The sequence below is a fragment of the Phoca vitulina genome, unplaced genomic scaffold, assembly GCF_004348235.1.
Source record: "Phoca vitulina isolate PV1807 unplaced genomic scaffold, GSC_HSeal_1.0 scaffold12, whole genome shotgun sequence".
NCBI classification, from domain to species: Eukaryota; Metazoa; Chordata; class Mammalia; order Carnivora; family Phocidae; genus Phoca; species Phoca vitulina.
Genome location: NW_022589715.1, coordinates 35,846,119 through 35,864,415, shown reverse-complemented (window position 1 = coordinate 35,864,415; position 18,297 = coordinate 35,846,119). Strand labels below are relative to the sequence as shown.

Here is an 18,297-nt window from a genome sequence, read left to right as displayed (position 1 = left end):
AAAGAAATAAACTCTTATAATAGCACCATTTGAACTGATGCCTTATAAATTCTTAATGTAAAGCTAACATGTAAAGTTTAAATCAAATATATAGATCCAATAAAACAAAACCTTTTTAATCTTGTTTTACCTTCAAAAGGACTCTGATTATTGTAATTAAATAATGCATGATATAATAAAGATCTAGAGTGTGTGATTATTTCATTGGCAATTGAATATTGGTGCTTTTTATTTATGCAAGCAATGTATCACAGGCAATATGCATCAAGCATTAAAATATTGATACAATTACACCTAGCTTGCCGAACCAATAAAAAAAATCTGTGACATGACTCTGCTGATGATACGAGGACAGTTTGAAATCCTTTTTAAATTTTAATAGTCTGATGTGCTGGGTTATGCTAATTTTGCTAAGAAATAATGCCTCCAAGATTCACTGTTGTGCTTTTTATTCCTGCGAGCGAACAAATCCAGCTTTGCTCAGCATGGCTAACAAGTAGAGTTTGCTTCAGTATGCATTTGACCATTCTTTTTTTGAGAAAGATAAAAAGAACAGTAAGGTTTGGGGCTAGTTTGTTTGTTTTAAGGGTATTCATTCATATTATAATGACCTTTCTCTAATTTTCTCATTTACTAAGTTTCACAGTTCCTTTTAAAACATTTAAATGCTTTTTATTCTTAAGTCCTTTCTCAAGAGAGCAAAGGGTTAGGGAAGTTTTCCTTGTAGCTGTTCTATTATTAAAGCCTTGGCAAGTGACTACGTGGGGCTCTGAGTCTGCCCCAGAAGTCCTCCATGAAAGCAATAGATGACAGAATTTTTCTGCCATGCGCACACCTGGGGTTCAGTGTTACATAGCTGACCCATTTTCTCACCTGTACAAATGGACCCAAAATGCCTTTGTTGTTCTGTGTGTACAGGAGTAATTTAATACATAATTGTTGACTTAAAAACACAGCAACAGAAACAGACTTTCTGCTCATTTGGCTGCTGAAATGTTTGTATGATTCTGGGAACTCTGCTTTTAAAATATTTTTAGACCCTTACCCTGGCTAGAGGGGGAAGGTGTTTTCTATTATCCCGCCTGGCAGCAGTGTTAATATGGAAGGATGCAGAGATTCATAATACAATAGCTGTGCAAGGAGCAACAACAACAAGAAAAAAAAATCACATAGTTCAACTTGCGTCTTCTACAGTGGAGGAGTCTGACACCCTAAAAGGTGAAGGGGTTGTATAGGCGTTCCTTCTTTGACCAGTCTCAGATCAGAGCAGGATCTGATGGAATTACCATCATACCGTTGTTATCTCGGCCTTCTCAGTGACGGTTATCTGGGAGATCTGATGAAAAACACCCAGTCCCCAGGCAAAAGCTCCCTGATATCTTTGCTTCCCAAAGAGGTACAGTATAATCTGGAGCTCTGAAAGAAATGGGATTTGTTGAGCCTGTAATCAGAATGTATACACTGTAGTAGTTTAGTTGCATTTTAAGACCCCAGAGTTGTACTCTCGAGCCAATAACCGTGTAAGTTGCATCTTCACCTTTCCTTCCAGTGACTGTAGTTCCCCTCTTAGCAATGTCAAGTGTATTTTCTCCTTCTTTTCCTATATGAATAAGTAGCAATGGCTGGTGATGATACAGCACAGTTGATCATCATGAATGTCTATAGGATGTCATATTTATGCTCTTCTGTTTAGCTTAAATCTTACTGGGGTTCTAATAGCAAACAGTCCAGTTACAATGGGCTAGCATTGCAAAGCATCTGCTCAATTCAGATAAATAAGACCAATGTGTTTGAAGGGCAAAGTTTCAATACAAGTGGCCTGCCATTTCATTTGGAGATGCAATTCTTATGCAGCATAAATAACAAAGGGGAAAGAGATCATTTGCTAATTGATTAATTATCTTGTAAATGAATTACAAACCTGTGGAATGCTAGCTAGGTGTGTGCAGAAGACCTGGCCGCTTTCTTTTCTCCTTTGAGTTGATGAGTGCAAGTGATGACGAGGCTCTGTACACACAAAGTCGGCATCTGTTACACCAGGCTGGAGGCCACATGCCATGACGTGCTTGTCGTTTTTCAGGACGTGAAAACCATTCCTGGTGGAATGCAGGTATCTGTGTGTGCACATTGGTGTGCCTAAGCATACAAAAAGAAACGAAAATTAAATTTCCAGTCAAAGTGCTCACAGTGAGGTAACAGTTGAGTTGGGATGGCTCACTGTTCTTTTTTGCCTTTATTTTTGCATTCTATAAATGGCAGAGTTGTTCTGAATAACAATCTTTGGTGGACTAAAAGCACCAAGGATTAAAGATCAGGGAGAAGAGTATTTGCGAAGTGCAAAAGCTGGGGATTGCAGTGCCTTGATAACCACAGAAGAGCCGATAATTAACATTCCTGCTTCCTAGGCAAAAGGGCAATTGGTCTTCCAAAGGCATAGCCTACTGCTCTGTTTCTCTCTCTATATGAAAGTAGCTGATTTAGTCAGAAAGGTGACAGTTAAGGCTCTTCGCTGGCAGAATTTTTGCATCTTCCCAGTGCCTCGTTTCCCGGACTTTACCACAGAGGCTGTCCATCACGGTTGTTATGTATGCAGGCTGAGTGAGCCCGCAGGGGATCCTAGTTATTTACACTCTTTTTCAAGCTTCGAAGCTGTTATAATCATTCGCTGTCAACTTTGTGCTGACACTGAATTTTACTTTGTGTTTTTTATGCTCGGTTTGGGTCTAAAATACTGGCATCCATACCCTACACTGTAATTCCATGGGTGACTGAGCTGACCAGCCGTATCCTGTATTACTAACAGAGCCCCGGAATCCTGCTCCATATGGAAATTTCAGAATTTGTTGATTGTGGACAATAAACAGAGTCCTCCAGCTTTGTGCTTTTATCCTGGTGGTGGCCCTCAAGAATAAGCCGACCAACCCTGTTTCATCCCAATGCATTTTAATCTTTAAGAACATGTAAGTATCAGTTTCATTTGCCCCTGAGTTGTAAAGTTGGAGCAGGCAAACTTTCCCTCTGCAAAACCCAGTCTGATTTTCAGGCAGTACTCTTTCCTCCGGACCCCTGTTAAAAGGAAAATGTTTGCCATCTCCCCTTGTGGTTACCCCCTGCTCATTCCTTTCTGCCTTGAGTGGGTCAAAATACATGCTGGAAATGCATTCACGATTCAGATCAAAATAGAAGCGTTGTTCTAGGTGCCATGAATGACAAGGGACAGATTATAAAGACCCTGGGTAAAGCCACCAGAGGTATGTGAGTGATAAGCTTTTAGACTTCATCAAGGGGCATTTGCATGCTCAGCCCTCAACGCCCTGCCTCCTAATCATGCGGGGAATAAACACCTTCCTTTCACTTGTGAACAACATTCTTTCCATTAAGCCCAGGGCCTGAAACCTTTAATGACAGGACAGGGAATGACTTCTCCATGTTTAAAATGTACTATGTTTCTATGCACCATCCCCACCTCCAGTATGAAAATTTCATGTACGTCGGGGCCCAAAGGGAGTGATCCACAAAATGATATGACCCTATTCTTAACTGGACTTGAAATAAAGCTGGTCAAGGAGCTTGTGTGCTCGGCCAATGTAATAAAGTAGACAAATAATTACCGAGCAAATCAAACACACTTACACCTCAGATGATTTTGAAATATTATCTATAATCGGGCACTTCTGTGCTAGGAGGAAAGGTTAATAAAGTAATTTAAAAAAGATTGTGTGGAGTATTATAGAATCAGAAGAGGACTGGCGATCATAATTGTTAATCTCCTAAAACACCAGTTCTGCATTGCACAAAGCAGATATTTTAGTACATATTCTTATTGTGTATTCCACTTATTACTATATTAACTTGCTTAATTATCCTTTATAAAAATCTTACTTTAGATTTTTTTTTTTTTGGTATTAAAAAAGTTGATATGATTATTCCAGCAGACCAGCAATGCATATGTCAGGATGGATATGTAGATGTGTAGAGACGAAAAATATCTTTGAAAATTAACTGTCTTTATGTATGTCACATAGGAGAGCAACACTGGAGTGGGCACATGGTATTTACATATTAGCAACCCTTTTCTTCCTGCTGTCATTGCTATAGATAGATAGGGAATAACACAACTTTTGCAGTTGGAATTGTTGGAAGAAAGGTAATTCTAAGCTAGTTGCTGCTGGTTTAACACTCTTGAGATAGAGCGAAGGTGTATGGTTGTGGGATTTATCTGCAGGAAGATCTATTTACCTAAAAAAAATCTTCTGTACTTATCAAAAGTCTTGTAAAAAAGTACATTTAGTAATTCTTTCTTCTACTGAAGAATTGATTTGGTATAGAAGGAAAAAAGGGCGGGGGGCACTGGAAGATACAAGTCCCACCTCCACCACTAACTAATTGTACTCCAGGGAAGATTGGTTTCTGTAAGATGGGAATAACAAAAAGATCTGCCGCATAGGACTTTTGAAGGATATGTTAAAGAACCATGTAAACTTCAGGAGCACTTGCTAAAAATGTTACTTACTTCTTTCACCAGATTTGCCCATCATAGTCATATCATATTTCTCATGTGTAAGTATTTAAAATACTTAATGTATAGTTATGCAACTATTTTTCACTTTAAATTAAGCCCACACTGGTTAGAAATATGTTTTTTATGTTTTCCTGTGCAAACAATTTGCACTTTAAATTATTGCCCTCTGTTGGCCCTGCTGCCTCTTCTGGGTAAACTTATACTTTCCTCCTTCTCCTTCCAACATCTCAGACAGGTGGATGTGCCACGCCTCTGCTTTCACATCCAGTTTGTCCTTAACCTCTGTGTACTCACACTGCTGTGCCTGCCACACCACTGAAACCGATCTGTTAGTCCACAGTGGCCAGTGATCTTTGACTGCTGCGGGCAACCCTTGGCCTCTGTGACACAGTGAGCTCCCCGTCAGCCGCCCACTCCCGCTTTGTGTTCCCCTTCCTTCTTCTCCTTGCTGGAGAGGACGCTCCACAGGCTCAGCCTGAGCCCCTGGCTCTTCTCCCCCGACCCCACCCCCGGCGCCTTCAGAGGCTCTGTCCATTCCCGCAGCTTCAAAGATAGCCTCTCTGCTACTTACGCCGCCCACATCTCCCTTTCAAGCCTCAAACCCCAATCCCTCATAAGAACATAAACAAACACAATTCTGCCTGCAGCTGTGCAGAGCTCTCAACTGCAGGAGTTACTGTAGCTGTCAGAGTGACCAGATTTGAGGAAGCTTTATTTTAGAGGCAGGTGAATTAGGGTCTTAATTCCTGCAGACTGAAGCAATTGTGAGGTTGTTCATTTTATGTGATTTTGGTGCAGAATCAAGCAGACTTGGTGAAATGTTGGAGCCTTGTACTAGAACCCCCTACTAAACATTGTTTCTCCTAACAGTGGGGGTTCAGAAGGAGTCTTCCACTCCCATCTACCACTTGCCTGCATGGTTTGAGGACTTTGGAGGTGTGCAAGGTAAGGGATACCCTGACAGCGCTAAGGACTTTCGGAATGACTGAGCTGACGTGTCTATCAGTTGCTTTGTGGATTAAGATATTCCTTTTCTCCAGCAGCAAATACAGCTCTTAGAACTCTTGGCATAATGTTGGCAGGACTCCAATAAGGCAGCCTTTTCTGAGGACTTTGACCCAGGCCAACATGGTCTATGCTTTCAATTTAAAAAAAAATCAAAAAGTGAAAAAAAAAAATGGAGAAGAAAAATCACAACACATTGTGACTTTCAGGTGGCATCACACCCACGAAACTTTGTGGCAACGTTCCACCTGTCTCCTGAGAGATGAGAACCTTGTCTAGTGCTGTCTTTCATCACTGCAAAAAAAAGTTCAAGTCAGGACCACAGATGTCTAATACGTGTCATTGAAAGCATGGCTTTTCTCTGAACTTGGCAGCTGAAATGAGTTGACTCCAACCTTCTTCTGGGATCAATACCAAGTCCCTATGGAGAGCCGAATGGCTTTCTCGAGGAAAACTCATGGACCCAGGGTAGGATTAGGGGTGGCAGGTGTCGGGGGAGGGTGGGAGGATTATGTTTGTGAAGGAAAATCAAGGGAGCAGGAAGATCTCTCTTCTCTGCTCATTTTTTTGGAACTCAACTACCATCACTTCACATGCCCTACTGCGGTAATCAGTGCTTCTGGATCTAACGCTGCTACTCTTGCTGCAACATTAGGACATGAAGCTTCCAGTGGAATTTGCTAGATGATTAGCTAGTTGGTCAGAATAGAAAACTAACAGACATTATTTTTTTCAGTAGTATTTTCTTTTGATCATGTTTCCAAATAAAAGCTTCTAAATTCAGTGTAGTTCTGTGGGCATGACCGATTTCTAGAGTAAAGGAGACAGGTAACACATGATTTCAAATATGTAAATATTAGCCATATGTAACGCTAGCCAACAATTTATTGGTGGGATTGAGTTTGTTGTTATCAGCTCTGCTTTGTTGATCCCTCCCTCCCTCTCTCCTGCCTTCCTCCATTCCTTCCTTCTCTCCTTCTTTTCTGCTTTCCTTTCTTTTATCTTCCTTCCTTCTTTCCTTGGATATGATATGGATTTCTTACATTTATTATCATTGACCTAAAATGATTTGTTGTGTTTCCTTACTTATAATATCGACATTAGCCATTGCACTGTTCAATTTTTCTTATCTTTATATTTCTACACAAGGTTAGAGTTTTCCTGCAACCTCTGGAGATGTAAAGATACAGATTGTAAAAAAAACAGAATAACTGGTATGTCTTTATGTAAGTAAGGTCAGAGCACATCATCAGATGACATTTTTTTAAAACAAGGTAACGGAATTTCATGCTATGAGTACCAAAGATCCAATACACAGAACAGGTTAGAGAAGTAATATAGTCATAGTAATTACTTTCATCTGGCAAAATATTTCAGTCAGCAATGACTAGCAATAAAATAAAATGATCACCTTTAGTGTATCTATTACAAAAACAATTGCCTAAAATAAGAGTGGTTTAAAATACCTGGTGGAATATAAAGCATCCATACAGGAGACTTTCTCTCTCTCTCCCCCCACCTTCCCTCTCTGTCTCTCTCTGTCTCTCTCTCTCCCACACACACACCCGTTCCTCACAGTCCACAGACTATGTTAACAGCAATTTACCTGAAATGTATGTCTGTTTTTTTTTCCAAGAAAAAAATACTCCAATTAAGGATTTACAAATAAATACTGTACTATTATAACTACTGTCCTTTTAAAAATGAATTTTCTTTTAGCTTTTAAGGTTTATAGAAATCACTTATCTGCTCCTTAAAAGATTCCTATTCTTTTTTTCTTCTCTTTTTTATAAATATAGTGAATGTGAAACATCATTAATCCAGTCGTAATATCATCTGATAGTAGCTAATCCCTTCTTAGGCACAGCTTTTCTCGGGCCTTTGGAATATAGAAATGTGCTTTTACTGTCAGGCATTTTATTTAAGCATCAATCTATTCTTAATGCTTAATTGTCTTTTGTGAAAGACCACCAAGCAAAATGAACAGTGTCTTCAAAGTTCCTTCCCTGGGAGTCCTGTGACATTCTCCAGCCCGCTGCTTTGTATGCTAAGGTCATGGATCAAGGGCAGCTCCGTGCCTGTGGTTTGGTCTTGGCTGTGGGCTCTGGCAGGATGATGCAACCCGCACTGATCCTAATCGGTCAGAAGAAGTCTATTAAGTTTGAGCCCTTAAGCTGTCTCAGCCAAATCAGGGATACCAAAGTTACATTTGTTTTTGTGATGACCATTCATTTTGGTCAAATGAAGAAATTGCTCGTGTGTATTTTGTGGCTTCAGGGGCAAAATCTGTGAATGTCACGTATCTTTTAGCCTCCCTGCTTTCTCGGAGATATTATTGAGAAGACGCTTACGAAAAAAAAAGATCATTTTTATTGCAGCTGTTTATAAGTCACCTTGATCATAAAGGAAAAGAGGCAAAAGAAAGGTAATCAGAAGCTCAGTTTCTTTCTCTTGCTGAATAATAAAGTTGTGAAGGCCTGTGAGGTCTGGGGGACGAAGTGCATGTGGCTAAGGCTGGGGCTGCCCGTGACACTTAGTTAACAGCCAGGAGCGGGCTCGGGACTTTCATCTGGAAACTCTTCATGCTTTTTCAAACACCGCGGTCTAGCTGAATCAGAAAATATCTGCATCTTCTCTCTTAGATCAAGATCATAGCTGTGTACTCAGTTTTTTTCACCTATGAAAGATTTTTGGTTTGAGAATGATGCTGCCAGGGGGATAGCATCCTGACCCATAGCAGCCAAAAGGAAGAATTAATTTTTCTTTCCATTTCCTTCTTTAAAATTAGTTGAATTTTTAGTTAGCTAGTGGAAGTGTTTCCTTGTGATACAGATGTTCATCTGAACTCACTTTCTAGTAAAACAAATGGAAAATAGAAGGAGTACATGTGGTGTATGCATTGTCTCCTAGTAGCAGGACAGTAAAGGAATGTTCTTGGCAGAGAAGAGCTTAGGTGTTTCATTTCACAGATGGAAAAACTGAGGCTTGAAAGAGTAAATGTCTTGTCCAGACAACTGACAGTAGAGAAATTGCTAGAATCTATTTTAACTCTCATAAAAATGTTGTTGTTTTTTTTTTTTACCACCAATATCCAGCAAAAACTGTCACCTTCCATAGGAACAAAATTCTTCTTTATGTTCGTTATTCTAATAATAAGAGGATATATAAAATAGTAGTTATTTTGTGGCTGTAAAGTCAGGCTGACTTGGATCAGAGCACAGCTTGGACCCCAGTAGAAGTTCTTCAACTTTTCTGAGCCTCAGTTTGTTAACTTGTAAAGTGGTCAAGGTAATTATTCATACTTTAGAAATCTGTTGTAAAAATGCATACAAAGTAGTTCGCACCAGATGAAGGATGTTATAATTGCCCTATACATGATGATTAACTTTGTAGTTTACTGACAACCTCCCTGATATCAAGGGGAAGAAAATTCTACAGTTTCACTAAGGAAAAGAAAGCATGTGTGAGTATGATATAGAAAATAATACATTTTCTAAGATTGCATTGTGAGAACTGAAAAAGTATAAAAATTATGGTATTTCAAATTGGCATACTATTATGTTGCAGTACTGCTAGCAGATAGATGTAAAAATAAAGTACAGATGTATCTCTTTTTAGTAAAATCTGATATATGGAAATCTAGATTTAGAGAAAGATTGGTTATAGGGTCATTATTTGCTTTACAAAGCTATTTGGCATAAGGTTCCTTTATAAGGGAATTTCCCTCGTATCTTTAATGTAATATTTCATTTACTGAAAAAAAAATCACACAACTTTGCAAGAACTCATTTCATGCATAAATTGAAGCACATCTGTTGAATGTATAGAGGAAAAATTGAAGTAGAAAAGAGGAGAACATTAAAAGTTAGGAATAAGTCAGATAACACATATGAAAAATAAAGCAATAAGGGAACATGATGCACTGAAACTTCATATTTTGTAATTAAGACTTGTTAATAATACACATTCATAAAGTTCCTATTCTGTGTCTATGTGGTGTGTGTGTGAGAGAGACAGAGAGAGAGAGAGAATGGGAGCCTGCTATCACCTCTCTATTTGGCTTTCCGTTTCGCTGTGAACTGACTCTCCCAAGTTCTCCAGACTTTGGCACATGCACCTAAAGTACAGCCACAATGCACTCGTGTCCTTGAAACCCAATTGATTTTGCATGTCATTCCTTCTGCCTAAAATTTTGTCCTCAACATTCTGGCAACCTCCTATGGCTAATGTCTGCATCTCTCTCAGGCTAGGCTTCCCCTTCTCTGGAAGGTTTTCTGGATGGCATTGCACCTCCAGAACACTCAGAGAACCTGCCCTTTGCTGGACGTTGGCCTACCCTCTTGACTTAGATGGTTTTGTTGTGGGGTATACCAGAGCACAGGCTTTGGAATCCAGTGGACCCGACTTTGCATTCTGGCTCCGTATCTGACTTGAGGTTTGACTGGGAGCATGTTGACCAATCTCTCTGGGCTTTGACCTTGTTCATCAATACTCCTGGAAAAATCAAAGCTACCTCATATCATTTCTGAGGGGATTTGATGAAATGTAAAGCCATTAGCATAGTGCCTAGAAAACAGTTGGGATACAACAAATGTTCACATCCTTTTTTCTATATTACACTGCATTGTAACTGCTGACTTATTCCTCTGTTTCCCCATTAAACTATAAGCTACTTAAAGGAAAGTATTGGATCTTACCCAGCTCATGTTGCCAGAGCCCATCTGATTCATACAAAGTGGGCACCAAATGCATATTTGTGGAATCTAATTGAGACAAACACAACAGCATATATTTTCATGGAATATGGCAAGTCCTAGAGAAAAGCTATGTACAAAGACAAGAGAAAGAACAAAGGGGTAAAATGAAGTCCAAAGGGCACATATCACTAGAGAACTCTCCAGGTTGCCCCCAATTAATTAGCAAGTATTCTTTGGGAACATTTGTTCAACCAGTTTTGAGTCACCCTAATTACACTGACTTTTTTTTTCAGTCTACTAATATGTTATGCAGTAATGTATTAAATGTCTTGATAAAACTGAGAGCTGTTCCCCCAAACTATTTGGTTAATCATTCTATAAAACATAAAGGAAACCCCAAAAAAATTAGGGAAAGGAAGAAGGGGAATGAGGTTGATAAAGGACAAAGGAGGAAGGTGGGGAGGGAGGGAGAGATTCGTGTGATCTGGAGTGAATCTCTGTTAATTTAAGGTTATTGCTACTTCTTTCTCTAAGCATAAACAACTCATGCCTGTGACAATCTGTTCTAGAATTTTGCTAGAGATATGTTCTGGACATTTTTCTGTTTTTGCAAATTAAGTTTTTCCTTCTTTAGGCCACACTAATTCCTGGTCATCCATGATTAGACCATGATTCTAAAATAAAAATCAGTGAGAAGATTTTCATAATCACATCTGGACCCTTTTTTAGATTTTTTTCAGTAACCTGAGAGATAATTTGTCTGGCCTGGAGGCTTGAACTCATTTGAAGCAACCAGGTTATATTTTAGTGTGTCTTGACTTATCTTGGGCCCCAGTTCACTCTTAACTCTGTTTGCTCTGCCCTCCCCAGTTTGAAGATCATTCTTCGTGATAGGGACCACAAAATCAAAATAGGAGTTGAATAGTTCCGTTTTCCCTGTGACATCTGTTAACATTTTGCTGTGTGCCCCAATCAATGTACCTATCCCTTTGTTCTTCTTTACAAACAGAGCTTAAAATAGCTTTCTGTTGTCCTTGGCAGTTTTTCAACCTATAGCCAAGCGTTAGCCCTCCTGACAACATTCTTAAGGCACTTTTTATATTGGCTCCTCATCATGTTTTCAGCCTTCCATTCGGGGTCTGTGTCCCTTTATATCCTGCATTCAATAGCTTTAAAAAGGGAAAAACAATGTTCTTTTCATTTATCTTGGGATAATCTTTGGAATAATATGTGATTATTTTGTCAGAATTTTAAAAATAGGTTTATTTTCCCTTTAAAATGATGTTAGCCATAGGATTACATCTACATTTTCTCTATTTTGATGCCTGCTTTCCTAAATTCTAAGATAAATACCTATGTCCAGAAATATTTTTCTGTGAACGTGACTCTAAGATGACATGTTACTTCCCTCCAAGTTTCCCATCACTTTTGCCTCGTCAACTGAAACTTCCTCCTTGGTCAAAATAAATTCAAAATAAAAATTCTCCAGACTGATCTCTTATCTTTCTCAGGAATGCAACTGGCAGAAGGCAAACCAAACACTTACCAGAAGATCTTCATTTAGAAGAACTTTCTGGCACCTCTGTGGGAGAAAATGTTCCTGTCATTAATTTAACTTACCTCTGTATTACTTTTGTGATCTGTGTTAGGAAGATATGGGACCGATCGTCAATCCACTTCTGAAATGATAATGACTTTGAGTTTCCCCTTCTTTTAACCTCACTGAGATGTGTTCTATCATAGTTCCTCTTCAGGGCCATTCATGGCCATTCTTCCTTGATAGATAAAGCCACATCCACGTTACAGACTCTTTTGGGGGCCAATTATACCCATTCAAAATGTGGCTCATAAAGCAGTGCCAGTCTGTGAGCTGTTTATTACTGGTTTGCAAAAAGATAAGTACAGAACGGAAAGTAATTCTTTTGAAACTTTTAAAGTAATTTTAACAAAAATAATGTTATGTATGTTGAATCTAATAAAAATAGAGGCTTGAATTTTGTGTATCTTTTAAAAATTTTTCTTTTTATAGCCACTTATTTTTATTGCATTGTACAACTATATTGGTTTAGAACAGATTAGAAAGAAAGAAACTGATGAAGGCCCTCGGATGATCTGGGAGGCCCTCCCAAGCAGGAGGCCCACATCTCACAAAGACATGATGTAGGTCTAGGGTCCTATCTAGCTTTTTGTACTAAAGTTACACATTCAGTGTAATATTCTTAGTCTGTTGTTTTATATGAACACAGAGAACAAATACATTGTATCTGCCCACCTTTGCTGTTGTTTTCTTCTGAAAAATCCTGATTGACTTGTACGACTTAATGTCTCTAAATCACATCTCTTGATACAGCTTAATACAAAGTTTTAAAGCTTTGTTTAGTTTTGGCCCTTTTGGATTCAAATTTTAGCACAGTTTGCTTGGCTGTGATATTATTGCTCCAGTCTTCAAAGGACTACTTCTTCTTGTGCAGAAGACCCTTTTTTTTACCATCAGGAGGTATAGGAAAAATAAATCCTCTTTTGGACCACCTAGTAATTTCCCAAAACCCCTTGAGGTTTTCGACTAAAATTGGAGACAGATGCCTCTACACCTATATGCCCATGTCCTCCAGCTTCTTGCTTACATCTTCATGGCCAAGATGAACAGTGACCATATCTCTGGAGACAGCACTGATTGTCACAATAATCACAGAGCAGAGTGGGATCTTTACATACATTTTGCATTTACAACCCAGGAAAGTAGTTCATGTCACATGAGATCTAAACATGATCCCCTGAACTCTTTTGTAGAGAGCTAACTACTCTCTCCCCCCCTCTACCTCTGCCTCTTGGAGAAGTTGATAAAACTCTTCCAGTGTGACTGTCCTGAGAATTCTCCTCATTCTACGTGTAATGGGAGGGAGGTTGTCATTGCTCTATACTCATTATTCAGGGAAGTAGCTCCATATATAGTATGAAACCACACCAGTCCAAACTTCCTTCTTTTTACCCTCTTCACACCAGATTCAAACTTTCCTGGCTCCTCAGAAATATTTTTTCTTCTTTCTTGTTGGGTTCTATTTCATTTAAAAGTCACTTCTAGGATCTTTATCTTCTTTAATAAGCTGGAACCATAGGATGGCGTTCATCACAAAAGAAGTCCATGCTGCCTTACAGAATGCATGTTACTGAGGGCCTGGGCAAGAGGGAAAACATAGAAATATCCAACAGGATCCTCTGTGGTCCTAACTCGCAGGCATCAGCACACACTGCTGCCTCTCACAGGTCCCCTTAGAGACCGTCTCTTTACTGTGCCTCGTGACAGTGAGTCTTCTACTACAGGATTACGTATGGCCGTGGTGGCAGGGGCGGCGGTGGAATGGGGTGCCGAGTACTGCTGCCACTAACCAGGGTGCCCCGTGGGCTCGAGATGCATGGTGCATGGAACACTCAGTCACGAGCTTCCTTGTTCAAACCCGAAGCAGAAGCACCCAGCTGTAAATGTGAGTTCTTCACTGCTTCTCTCTTGTCTTTGCTCCTCAGTCCTTCCAAGGTCTAGTTAAAAGCCTTCGGGATGTGATGAGAGCACTGGGAGGAGGAATGAGAGGTAGTTGGTCTTGGAGTCATGAAAACTGTGGATTTGTATAGCCTTGGCTCAGGAGCGACAGAGTCTGGGGCAGTGTGAGGCCATAGATATCTGGGTCTAGGATCCTTTGCCTATAGAGGTGGGACAACTCAAGCTCTGAACAGGAAAAAGGAAATCATGCTCTTCTCCACATCTTCCCCTACAGATTCATCTCATTCTTTCCTCACTTTGTATCTTATGCTTTTCTGTTTCCTGGAACCAAAGGACAGGCCAAGGCAGTTTGCATTTCAACTCAGCTACATGATGACAAATTTGTTTTCTATGGGCTGGGCTTGGAACCAAACTGTTATTTAAGTATTGTTTCTATGGAAAAATTAATTACAAATTCTAAAGCTATTTACCGATTAACTTTGGGAATTAAACACATTTGTCACTCGGAGGCTTGACTCTATGAGGTCCATTTGAGTAAATACATACAAAAATATACGTGTGTACGAGAATGCTGTATTTCAAGCTGGTTGTTAGATCTAGTATAAGACATATTTGTATTATGTTGTCAAAGCAAAAAAAAAAGCTTGACTTGATCAAAACAGAATCTATAATATTCTAAAAGTTTTTTAAAAGCTAAAAAATGTATCTTTATGTAGACCTTGATTTAGACCTCTATTCTTAAGAATGAAATTTTAAGAGAAGTGTGATTTATAGTAGATGTATGCTTTCAAGCAGTCACTTATTTGAAACAATGTATTTCTCTTTCCAAAAACTATTTTGCTTTAGCTTTAACATTTAGTTTAAAAAATTAATTGCAACAGAAAATTGAAAATGCCATATCTGCAATTTCCGAAGTAGGGCTAGGGCAAAAAAACAAGTTCATAATGCAATAAAAATATTATTTGAAAAAATTTATGATGTCCCTTTAAAAGGCTATAAAAGTTTTAGCTTTTATTTCATTTTTTAAATAAAATACCCCACCTAGTGTGTGTGTGTGTGTATGTTTGGATATGTATTTTCCAACAGAATTAATAAGGTTAAAGTGACAAAGCAAGGCCAATGCTTGTTCCATAGAATTGTTTCTGGAACAAAGCAAATAAATAATTATACTTTATTACTATTAGTAAAATTTAACTTGATTATCTGAAGACTAATTATAGTAACTTCTATGACTTAAAGTGCAATTTTCCCCCCACTCCAGTAATTAGAGGGATACTAATATCAATTACGTTTTAATACTTGAGAGTCAGAATTGGCAACGTACCATCACTCTACCCACAGTTTAGCACAAGCCAAAATGATGGTAAGAGACCTTACAGTATACAGTTGTCAAAGTGTACCTGGAAGCTCTCAAGGAATATTAGAACAATTGACGACAGGTGAAATAAAAGAAGTCTCAGACTTCTGAGTTCAGGAGGATTCAGCAGAATTTCCTATAGTGTCACTTGGGTGTTTAAAACACTAACATATTACATGAGTGCTTCCTGCAATTAGAATAGCAACTACAGGTGGAACAGATTCAAAACTGCTTACCAAGTTGTTTGTATCTATTTCCCATGAGTCTCCTGAGGCCACAGAGACAAGGAAATGGCCTGAGTTTTCTCTTCAAAACTAACGCACGTTAGCGGTGGCACCTTATTAGGTGCCCCATGTCACTCCCTTAAAATCACAGACATGCCACCCAATTAAAATTGTACTTTGTGGAAACCAAAGCAGTCTAGCCCAGGTGCTCCAAGGCACCTGTGGTATGCTCAGAGGGGCTGCAGCCCTGCTTACGCTGAACCACAAGATGCCTGCTTTGACCACTGAAAAGAGACACGTCTTTTGCATATCTGCTCTGCAGCTACCAGTGCTCTTCCAAGGAGAATTGCTATTTTAAACGGAGACTCTTTCTCTATCAGCAGGAAGAATTTATGCCCAGCCAGCGAGGAGGTGGAGAGCAGCTTTTGTTGTCCGTCACATTTTAGTGCAGGGAAGTGCTCCGTCCTAAAGGTGCCAGGTAGAGAGAATTGCCAAGTAAAGAAAATTTATCGAATGTGTTTCCAAAAGGGAAAATAATCTGACATTGTTTTAAGAATCTCAGAAAAATAACTTGCCTCTTTTTTAACTTTCCTCAGTTCTAATACAAAGAAATGCAAACGTAAAAATACCTAGTCTGTCTTAGAATGCTTTTACATCACTTTTTTCTACTTAATCATGTTTTCATTTATAATTATTTTCTGTGCTTCTCTCGATTCATACATCTGCCTGGTCAGCCTGCATCGCACCTCGAGATGGCTGAATTTATTAGTTCTTCCTCTTTCGAGCGCTCTCCCTCCCCAGGAATGGAGGTGAAGGCACAAGCTTTCTTTTGCAAGCCAGGAGCAGTCTGGCATTTACTTCAGGCTGTAGGTGTGCTGGGCTTTGGATAGCAAGTAAGAGCCTTTCCACTTTCCACACCTTCCATCCCTCCTTACCATAAGGCCCTCCCTCATTTTCTACTACCACTGACTTTACCACAGCCGTCCCCAGACTCCGTGAGTTTGCCCAGATGTTCCTGGGAGTAACATGAAAGTATGAACATTTTGCCTACTCCAGGATTTTAGAAAACAGCCTAGACCAAAAAAACAAACGGGCGAATCCAAATAAAATAAAGGCACCCAATTTCAGATTGTATTCCCTCTTGTGTTTTCTAATGCCACTCAGCCGGCCGCTTCTCTCTCTCTTTACCAAGCAACCTCAGCTCCAGTGCTCTGTTCCAACGTGGTCGGCAACAAAGTGAAAGGTTCCACCTCTGAGCAGGTAAAATATGTTTGTTAGGGAAGGACTGCTCCGCAGTAAGGATGACAACAATTAGCACATGCTACTCATTAACAAACGGAGATTAGAGCCGCCGAAATGGCAAGCTGCCATCAGTGTGATAGTTACGGGGCAGTTTAATTTCTAACGAATGTGAGCGCTGGATCAGTAACAATATTCGACAAAATGCCGCCTGCATTCTCTTATGGCTTTCATTACCAAATTGAAAATCTGTGTAGATTTCTGAAAATTACTTTTAAATGTAGCCAATCTCCTAGACTGCAAGGCTTGATTTGCTGGTGAGGGAGCCCTGCTGTGAGATTTTAATGAAAGATCATAGTGGCCCTCCAAGGCCGGCAAAGAGCTATAGGCCCTGGAAGACCCGAAATAATCTGTTTTACTTTTAATGGCAGCCATTTTATATTCATTAAGATCAAAATGCAGTTTTGCAGGCAAATTGCAAAGCTGTTCCACTCACAGCTTGAGAACCTGGAGGCCCTACAGCTTTTTATCTTGTTCATAAGCAAATATGCAGTTAATATCTTTTAATATGCTTTGATGCTTGGTACCTTATGGGTACATTGTACCGGAGGTTAGAGGACTGCATGTTTCCTTGGCACAGCCACCAACTAAAGCGGTAGTCCTTTTATTTCCATAATGGCAGAAGAAATGAGTCTCTCTCTTTCTCTCTCTTTTTATCCCCCACCCCATTTTTTTTTTTTAATATGAGCTCAGCTCAAATAAATTGTAAAGCACTGTATAGTGTACATTCAGGGTCTCAGAGAAGGCGCAGTTTTTCACTGGGATCCATCTGTTGGTGGTTCATATTATTTAAATTTATACAGTCACATTATTTAAATGTAAACAGCCAAATAAGATAGGATCAAATCATTGGCATCTGGAAACTGTGCTCTCATCCTCTTTGATTGTGAGGTTGTCTGCATTAATAATGGAGTTCTAAAGACTGTGATTCCACCTGATATACTGTATGACCTTAACAGTTGTGATTTTATCAGGGTTTCACTATAGTAGAAAATGAAGGTATTTTGCAGCTCATTTCCAGCAAAGCTAGTTTGCATTATCCTCTGTCCAGAGTAGGCCTGACTGTTTTGTGGGTTATAAAGTATCAGCCCCCCTCCCCCACTGCCCCCTCTCTGCTGTGCAGCTGTACTTCCGGTCTAGAACCATGTTATAGATTAAATTCCATCAGATTTCTTGTGGCAGGTAAATGGTACTGTGATAAATGAATAGGAAGGTAGAAGGAAGGAGGGAAGGAAAGAAAGAAAGGAAGGAAGGAAGGAAGGAAGGAAGGAAGGAAGGAAGGAAGGGGAAGGAGAAGAGAGGAAGGAAGGAAGGAGGGGGAGGCATTTAGTTTTCTGAGGTAAAATCTTGGCCTCTCCCCAGTGTAGCATCTACGTCTTCCAATTCAGCAATTCTATCTCATCTCCAAGACAAGAAATAAGGCTGATGCAAGTGGATCTTACTACTCAACCCATTACTGCATCTTAATTCTGCCTTAAGCAGTAGGCCAGTGTTGGACATAATTGTCCAAAATCACAGAACTATTCAATTGTTGTCAAAGCAAAATTTAGGTGGTAATTTGGGGTAGGAAAAGGGACAAGCTAGATCTATTTCAAGTTGCCTAAAGATTTGGAGGATAGGTCAAGACAGGCTTTTGCTCCTTTACCCCAATTATCTTGAATTTTGAATGAACTCAGGGTGTCAGAGTGTTAGAACTA

At 39.5% G+C, this 18,297-nt stretch overlaps 1 long non-coding RNA gene across 3 annotated transcripts in view; it reads left to right on the top strand.

Moving 5' to 3' along the window:
* The window catches only part of LOC116636279, a 491,383-nt gene extending 485,752 nt beyond the window's left edge, over positions 1-5,631 (top strand). For all 3 annotated transcript variants that reach the window (XR_004300311.1, XR_004300308.1, XR_004300309.1), the window contains 2 exons: positions 2,804-2,960; positions 5,393-5,631. This is a non-coding gene — a long non-coding RNA (uncharacterized LOC116636279). The remainder of the gene's footprint in view (positions 1-2,803; positions 2,961-5,392) is intronic.
* Positions 5,632-18,297: the final 12,666 nt, after the last annotated feature.